The sequence below is a fragment of the Myxocyprinus asiaticus genome, chromosome 9, assembly GCF_019703515.2.
Source record: "Myxocyprinus asiaticus isolate MX2 ecotype Aquarium Trade chromosome 9, UBuf_Myxa_2, whole genome shotgun sequence".
Taxonomy (NCBI): Eukaryota; Metazoa; Chordata; class Actinopteri; order Cypriniformes; family Catostomidae; genus Myxocyprinus; species Myxocyprinus asiaticus.
This window is the reverse complement of record NC_059352.1, coordinates 27,412,490-27,421,418: the sequence shown is the minus strand read 5'-3', so window position 1 is coordinate 27,421,418 and position 8,929 is coordinate 27,412,490.

Here is an 8,929-nt window from a genome sequence, read left to right as displayed (position 1 = left end):
CGGTAATAGGTTTTTGTGGTGTTTCATACAACTATAGAAGTGGAGAATAAAACAATTATTCTTTGAATGGCTCTTTATTTTTTATAACTTTATAAGTGTTTATTATAGAAAATTACAATACTCTAAATGAATATTAGCTGCCTATCTTGAATGATGTAAATACAGTTTAAAAAAAAAAAAACACCATCTATGCAACGAAGTTGAATAATGTGCACATCTTATAGTGTCACTGGGGGTTGAGCTCCCCCTAAGATTGAAGTCCTAAAATCACCCTTGCCCATAGTCCTTAAAGTTCTTGCAGGAAAATATAGGTTCATTTTGTAAACTCCTTTGAAAACTACCCTTTTTGAAAGGGTTTCTATAAAAGACTTCACAAGTGTGGCAATCAAATAGTGCCTCAAGTTTCTTTTACTTTATGTAGTGTATATGCAAACAACTTCAGTGCAACTAACGATGCTGTGATGGTGGTTATAGGAAAATTAACAACTGTACTGAGCAGATGGTAAAGCATGGTTCAGTGTTTTAGTTTGAGATTATCATTCAACTGCACTCTGCCTGTTCATTCCAATTGAGATAAATTTACAATGTTTGACAGTCCAGAATGAGAAGTCACATTTCCTCAAGTTCCCTGTTATGTGCTGTTTATGCTGCTGTCATTTATTTGATCAAATGAGTATAATTTCCAATGTTTGTCCATGGCTAATTAAGTTATTCTTAGCTCTGGGGAAATTTCATTACTTTATGGGTCACCAAATTTGTGTAGTTTATATCGCACATATGGAGAATGCACATTGTGGATACAATGTAGAAGTCGTAGGCTACATTTCCAAACATCAGGGTTTATATAACACAATATGACAAGGCAGCATGATATCAGTCTGCTGTATGTAATGTGAATATAGCCTTGTTCTCAGTGACCCATTAAATCTACGTTATGGGAACACAACAAAGACTGTACCAGATGCAGTTTGATCTGTGGACCAAAGGCAATATCTTGTCAGAAGAAGAGGGGAAAATCCTGTGTCAGTCTTCTTCCTAGAAAGCCATCTCCATCAGAGTCAGGGCCTATTATATCAGAGAAATAAGATAATTATTGACACAATATTTAGTTTTCAAGCTAATAAGAGTTTGTAACAAAGCAATTTAGACTTGAGCTGAATGCAAAATAACAAATAAAACGCTTTGTGATGGCTGCTGAGTGTATTTACTTAGATGATGCATCTGAAAATAGAATGTTATTGCGGAGGTGTGAAACAAAGGAACATTACAAAGTGTCTCTCTCAAACACGCACACAGTTATGCTTTTGAGAGAGCAATTGTTAGTGTGCAGATTTTTTTTTAATTATTATTATTATTTCCACCCAGCAGGTTGAATAGCTTTCTCTAACAGGCCAGTAACAGAACGGTGTGTGGCCATGAAGCGTGTCACGTCAAAAGCGATGAGCAGGAATGGAAAATGACACATTAAATGGTGAAGCCTTTTGATGCATTGTGGGAAGCCCTAATTCTCAAGAATCCCCTAACATCCCACTCAAATAATTGTTTGAATGATTATTTGAGGGATTTTGCTGCATGAATTTAGTATTTTTTGGGAAGACACGGCTGAGGTGGAACATAGGCATAAAACAGGAGTATCCTGCACAATGTATCCAATCTGTGGCCAGTATGTGTCTGTGAAAAGCATGCAGGACAAATTGTTCTTGTCTTCCTCACTGCCAAAAGATTAAGGATAAGTGTTTAATCTTAAAATGCTGTCGAGAAAAATACAGTTGCCAGTTATGTCTCATTGTATAGCTGGAGAAATGTGGGTGGCTTAGGCTAGTTGAATTATTGATGTAAAAAATGATCAAGTAAAAAAGGCTAAATGCGTTCCATAAGCCTGGTTATTCATGGTGTCCAGAATTAGATATTGAGATGAAGAGATTTATGGACTAATTTGTTATAATTAAAATACTGTTACTTCTAGTTGGGGGAAAATAAATGCACTTCACATAGCCTCTGGTGATGTAGTTGCAGTTACCTTGTGAATTACAGGCTCGTCAACTTCTTGCACATGCGCAGTCTGTTATGTATAGTCTAAGTATGTGTAATTACGTTCATCAGTTAACTATGTTTATCAAAAGAACGACATATAAAGTTAAAGATCAGATGGCTATCAAAATAACAACAGCATGCTCATAAACAACATAAGCGTTAATTATATAGTATTAAGAAGATGGCAACATATGTGCCGCAATGATGTACTTGAGGAATCGAGAATGGGCGGCGAGCACTCCTTGTTGCTGCGAGTTCCTCAGCTCACGCTCTTTTCCATTCGAATCCCATAGAAAAATGCAAACAAATATCCCCACTGAAGATATACAGTACATCCACTGAGATGTGGATTCAATCTTTGTTAATTAAAATATAAAGTTGCAAATTGGCAAATTAGAACCCCAAGCCTCTTATACACAGTGCAAATTATTTACCACTAGACCACCCAGTCAGACTCCTACTACCAGCGCTGATTGATGTACTTCTCCACTGACTTACAATATCACATGACCAACAATAGCACACATAGAGATGAAGTTATCAAATGTATTATGTGAAATATTTATTTTAGAGCTTGAATTGATCATCAAGAATGACTATTTATCAAAACGGACAGTTTAAAATAATCTTTTGCTAGCACTCATCGTTACTGTTCGACTTCAAATGCCATGTATAATCTGTAGAATTGGGGGAAAATCAAGATGGCAGAGTAAGTGGTATCATTTGTGCAGGCTCTGATAAAACTAGTTTGATAACATCCCAGAACGATACCCTTGACAAAGAAACCTACCAACAGTGTGGGGAATCGCACCAAACTTTCACCCAAGTTTGGCTTTGTTGCGCTATACCTCTAATATTACTCTCCGTTCCTACAAATGTGAACGTGATGGCTAATACTAACCAAGCAGATACCGGGCTAGCAGACCATGATTACAACATGATGGCTCTCAAGGAGGCATGTGATGAAGAAGAAATTGAAGCGATGATGGAAGAATCTGCTAAAGTACGATATGAGCACACACCATTGCCCAGCCCCCACCCCAATAAAGCAAAAACAAAGTCAAAGACAAAAGAAAGCAGTCAGGTGAAATTATTAATGAAGTGATTTTTGATGCAATTCAAACCCTGATTAGGTGATTTGATGAGCAAGATCAACTAGCTAACAAGCTAATACACAAGCAGTAAAAGAAAGTAAAGAAAAAATTAGCAAAATGAAAGAGGAAATAGTGTGCCTGAGAAAGGAGAATGTCCCATTGAGGCAGTTGTGTTTGGAGCAAGCCAGATACAAGAGAAGATGGGATCTCAGACTAATCGGCCTCCCAGAAAAAGAAAAAGAAGACATAAGAGAAACGATGATTGGAATCCTTACCCGGGTGATTCCACTCTCAGTGGAGATGCTTCGGGGGACAGTAGACACAGTCCATCATTTGGGCAAGAGGATATCCAACCCAAACAGTATTCAACACACATGGTTTAACCCTTTAGGAAACAGACAATGTTCGAGACTAGATTATTGGCTTATCTCTAGTGAATTATGTAATGATATCTCAGATTGTACAATTTTAGCTTCTCCATTTACGGATCATTGTATGGTTAGTCTGTCCTTATCAATATCTAAAGAACCTCAAATCTCTCCTAATATTTGGAAGTTCAACAATGACTTGTTACAGAATGTTAGATTTCGTCAACAGGTGATGACTCTCATTGAGGAGGTTGAAAAGCTAGATATGTCTATGAGGTGATGGGATCGTTGTTGTGTGTCTGTCTGTGGGAGAGAGAGAGCAGTAAGGCTCATCACCTGGGTTGTCGTTATCTCTAGCATCTGTTTCTTGTTGTAGTGATGGTGGAGGGAGACATACTGTGCCTACTGAGAGCCCTTTTTGTTTACGTTTTTGAGTGGCACTGAAGAGTAATAAAATACTCACATTGACAGTTCACTGCCTCCTGACTCCTCCATTGCTCAAATTACGAACCTGCTACAGTGGTGCCAAAACCTGTGACCAATTGGAGGAAATGTCGTCATGGAATCTTCACCGCTGGGTGAAGTCATCAAGTCCCTCGCCAGCATCCAGCAAAGTTAACATCAGGCCCTCATGGAGTTACGCCTGGAGCAGGAACAGCATTTCCAACTCCAGCTCCAGGCTCAAGCGGAGGACCGGAAGGTATTCTGGAGCCTGATCTACAGAGAGGGGGTTGCCGCTGTGACCCCGGAGACCTCAGCACCGGTGACCCTCATCAAAATCCTGAGGCCTACCTCGACCTGTTTGACCACTGAGGTGTGGAAGTGGCCACCCGACCACTGGGCGTCTCGCCTGTTCCCCTCTCCGGAGAAGCACAACTAGTTGCCCAACAACTTCCTGCCGCCAGCCTCCTCGATTATCAACATTTGAAAAAGGCCATCATGCAACGGGTTGTCCGTAGTCCTGAACAGAACCACCAGCGATTCAGGCCACTGAAGTTCAGGAAACACGGCAGCACGTTTCCTTTTGCACAACAGCTCCAGAATGCCTGCCAGAAATCGTTGCTGGCTGAGGGAACCTGTGGTGGTGTTGTGATTGTTGACCTGGTTACACTGAAGCAATTCATCTCCCAGCTTCCTCGGGGGATGGCAGAGTGGGTCCAGTGCCACTGCCCGGCGTCGCTGGATGAGGTGGTCCAGCTGGCCAAGGACTACATGGCGGCATTTCCAGGAGGCAGCGATCCAGAGAATCTTCCTTCTCTCTCTCCTCTCTCTCTCTGCCCTGCATCTCACCCCCCCACCCCCCCACCCCACCCGCCCCTCCACTTTCCATTCTGTTCTGGCTCCCGGGATGTGAGGATGAATCCCGCCCAAACCCCTAGGGGTCCTTCCCCAAGTCTGTGTCCCCCACTTTTCCTGTCTCTCTCTGCTCTCCTCCCCATGTTGACGGGACCGCCCCCACTAAAGTAGGGAAGCCTGGGCTGGTCTGTTGGGTCTGCGGGGAAGCCGGGCACTTCCAGGATCAGTGCTCGGTAATGGAGATCGGGACCACCCCTGGTTGGCTAGAGATGTATCGTATACCGGTGAGTCTAAAAGGGGATACATATCTAGCTTTGGTGGATTCAGGCTGTTCTCAAACCTCTATTCACCAATGCTTGGTGCAAGATGAGGCATTGGGCATGGATAAACGGGTGAGGGTGTGGTGTGCCACACATGGGCATCACTTTGTGTTAGTTCTGGTGGACTATGCAACGTGATATCCGGAAGCAGTGGCCCTCCGCAACATCTCAGCATGTAGTGTTGCGGAGACACTCTTCAGAATAATCTCCCGAGTGGGGATTCCAAAAGAAATCCTCACTGATCAAGGCACTACCTTTATGTCATGAACACTATGCGAACTATACAAATTGTTAGGTATTAAATCGATTCTCACCATTGTTTATCACCCACAAACAGATGGGTTGGTGGAAGGATTTAACAAAACCTTAAAAAATATGATTCGTAAATACATACACGATGACGCTAGGAATTGAGCCTCTGTTATTTGCAGTGTGAGAGATCCCGCAAGCCTCCACAGGGTTTTCCCCATTCGAGCTGCTGTATGGGTTTCGCCCGCATGGCGTGCTCAATGTCATACGGGAAGCTTGGGAGAAGGGACCTTTAAACAGTAAAAATGAAATTCAATACGGTCTTGATCTTAGAGTAAAACTCCACACTTTGGATCGATTAACACAGGAGAATTTGCTCCAAGCTCAGGAACGTCAAAGCCGGCTGTATGATAGGGGCACTCGGCTACGGGAATTCACATCGGGAGATAAAGTGCTTGTATTACTGCCCACTTCAAGCTCTAAATTACTAGCCAAGTGGCAAGGGCCCTTTGAGGTTACATGGCGAGTCGGAGATCTCGATTATGAGGTTAAGCAGACAGACAGGGGTGGAGCACGTCAAGTTTACCACCTCAACCTCCTAAAATCATGGAGGGAGGTGGTCCCTGTGGCCTTAGCAATAGTAGTCCCCAAGAGGGTGGAGCTCGGGCTGGAGGTGACTCTCAAACCAAATTCATTCACCCCGGTCCCATGGTGATGTGTGTATTCATGTGTGTATTCCTTGTACACACATGACTGTGTGGCAACAAATAGCTCCAATGCCATCATTAAGTTTGCTGATGATACGACGGTGGTAGGTCTGATCACTGACAATGATGAAACAGCCTACAGAGAGGAGGTGCACACTCTGACACACTGGTGTCAGGAGCACAACCTCCTTCAACGTCAGTAAGACAAAGGAGCTTGTGGTGGACTTCAGAAGAAAAGACAGAGAACACAGTCCCATCACCATCAATGGAGCACCGGTGGAGAGAGTCAGCAGCTTCAAGTTCCTGGATGTCCACATCACTGAGGAACTCACATGGTCCATCCACACTGAAGTCGTTGTGAAGAAGGCTCATCAGCGCCTCTTCTTCCTGAGATGGCTGAGGAAGTTTGGAATGAACCACCACATCCTCACACGGTTCTACACCTGCACTGTAGAGAGCATCCTGACTGGCTGCATCTCCACCTGGTACGGCAATAGCACCGCCCACAACCGCAAAGCACTGCAAAGGGTGGTGCGAACTGCCAGACACATCATCGGAGGTGAGCTTCCCTCCCTCCAGGAAATATATACAAGGCGGTGTGTGAAAAAAGCTCGGAGGATCATCAGAGACTCCAGCCACCCGAGTCATGGGCTGATCTCACTGCTACCATCAGGTAGGCGGTATCGCAGCATCAGGACCCACACCAGCCGACTCCATGATAGCTTCTTCCCCCAAGCAATCAGACTTCTGAACTCTTGATCTCCCACGATCAAAATACATCAGCACTGCACTTTATTACCCTTACTCTTATATCTCACACCAGACTGTCATAAATTATATTATTATTATATTATATTCTCTCTTAACAACTGACTATCAACCGACAGCCTGAATGTCAATACAGTACAATACTGTACATTCAATATATACTATATATACTTTTTATATATTTTTATTTTTTATTTTTATTGAATAATGTGTATCTATATAGTGCGTATTGTATACTGTACAGTGTATGATATTATTTGTATATTGTTGAGTGTAATTATGTGTATATCAGATGTTTAAATTGTGCTGTGTTAATTTGATGTTATTGTAAATTGGTACTGTCTCATCACTGTCACAACTGCTATGTTGATCGGAACTGCACCCAAGAATTTCACACACCATTGCACTTGTGTATATGGCTGTGTGACAACAAAGTGATTTGATTTGATTTGATTTTGGAGACCACCTCTCACCATCGCAGCTCACAGACGTGGCCAAGTTGCATTCAGAATTTGCGGATGTGTTCTTGCCTCTCCCTGGTCACACAAACCATAGAGCACCACATCTAGACCACCCTGGGGGTGGTGGTTTGTAGCCACACCTATTGCCTTCCTGAACACAAAAAAAGGTTGTTAAGGAAGAATTAGAGGCGATGCTTGATATGGGCTTAATAAAAGAGTCGCACAGCGATTGGGCCAGCCTGGTGGTTCTGGTACCTGAGTGATGGGATGGTCCGGTTCTGTGTAGACTATCACAAAGTGAACGTGGTGTCCAAATTTAATGCGTATCCAATGCCTCGGATTGACGAATTGCTCGATCAGTTGGGCGCGGCTCAATTTTATTCGACACTGGATTTAACAAAGGGTTATTGGCAGATCCCTTTAACTGCAATCTCTGGACAAAATTCTCAGACCACATACAGCATATGCCGCCGCTTATTTAGATGATATTTTTATCTATAGTAATGACTGGCAGTGGCACATTCAACAACTGAGAGCTGTCCTGAGGTCGCTGCGACGGGCGGGGCTCACAGCCAGTCCAAAGAAGTGTGTAATTGGGCAGGTGGAAGTTCGGTATCTGGGATTCTACTTGGGCCATGGGCAGGTGAACAAAACCGCAGTGATCGCGGCTTGTCCGAAGCCCAAGATCAAAAAGGATGTGAGATAGTTTCTGGGGCTGGCTACTACCGAAGGTTTGTGCCTAGTTACTCTGACGTTACCAGTCCGCTGACTGATCTTACTAGAAAGGGGGCCCCCGATCTGGTCCAGTGGACGGAGTCGTGTCAACAGGCTTTTCTGAAAATAAAATCTGCGCTTTGTGGGGGGCCGCTTTTACATACTCCTAATTTCTCTCTCCCCTTTATTTTGCAGACAAATGCATCTGACAGGGGGCTGGGGACAGTGATCTCACAGGAGGTGGAGGGGGAGGAGCGACCAGTGCTGTACATCAGTCGTAAGCTCTCGCTGAGAGAAACTAAGTACAGCAACTTGGAGAATGAATGTCTAGCGATCAAGTGAGCCGTCCTCACTCTCAACTACTACATGCTGGGATGGGCCTTCACCCTGTGTTCAGATCACACCCCGCTCCAGTGGCTCCACCACATGAAGGATACCAATGTGTGGATCACCCGTTGGTACCTGGCACTTCAGCCGTTCAAATTTGAGGTGATCCACAGACTAGGAGCTCAGATGGCTGTGGCTGACTTTCTCTCCAGAAATGGGGGGGGGGTAGTTGGCAGGCTGGATGTTGCCCTGGCCTGAGTCGGGCGGTGGGGATATGTGGTGATGGGGGTGTGGTCGTGTGTCTGTCTACGGGAGAGAGAGAGCGGTAAGGCTCATCACCTGGGTTGTCATTATCTCTAACACCTTTTTCTTGTTGTATTGATGGCAGAGGGAGGCGTCAGAGAGGGAAAGTGAGTGGAACCAGGGAGACTGTTCCTGCATCTGCAGCAATACGATGCGTTTGTGTGTATTATGAGAGCCCTTTTTGTTTACGTTTTTGAGTGCCGCTGAAGAGTAATAAAATACTCACATTGACAGTTCGCTGCCTCCTGACTCTTCCATTGCTCAAATTACAAACCTGCTACAGTCTAA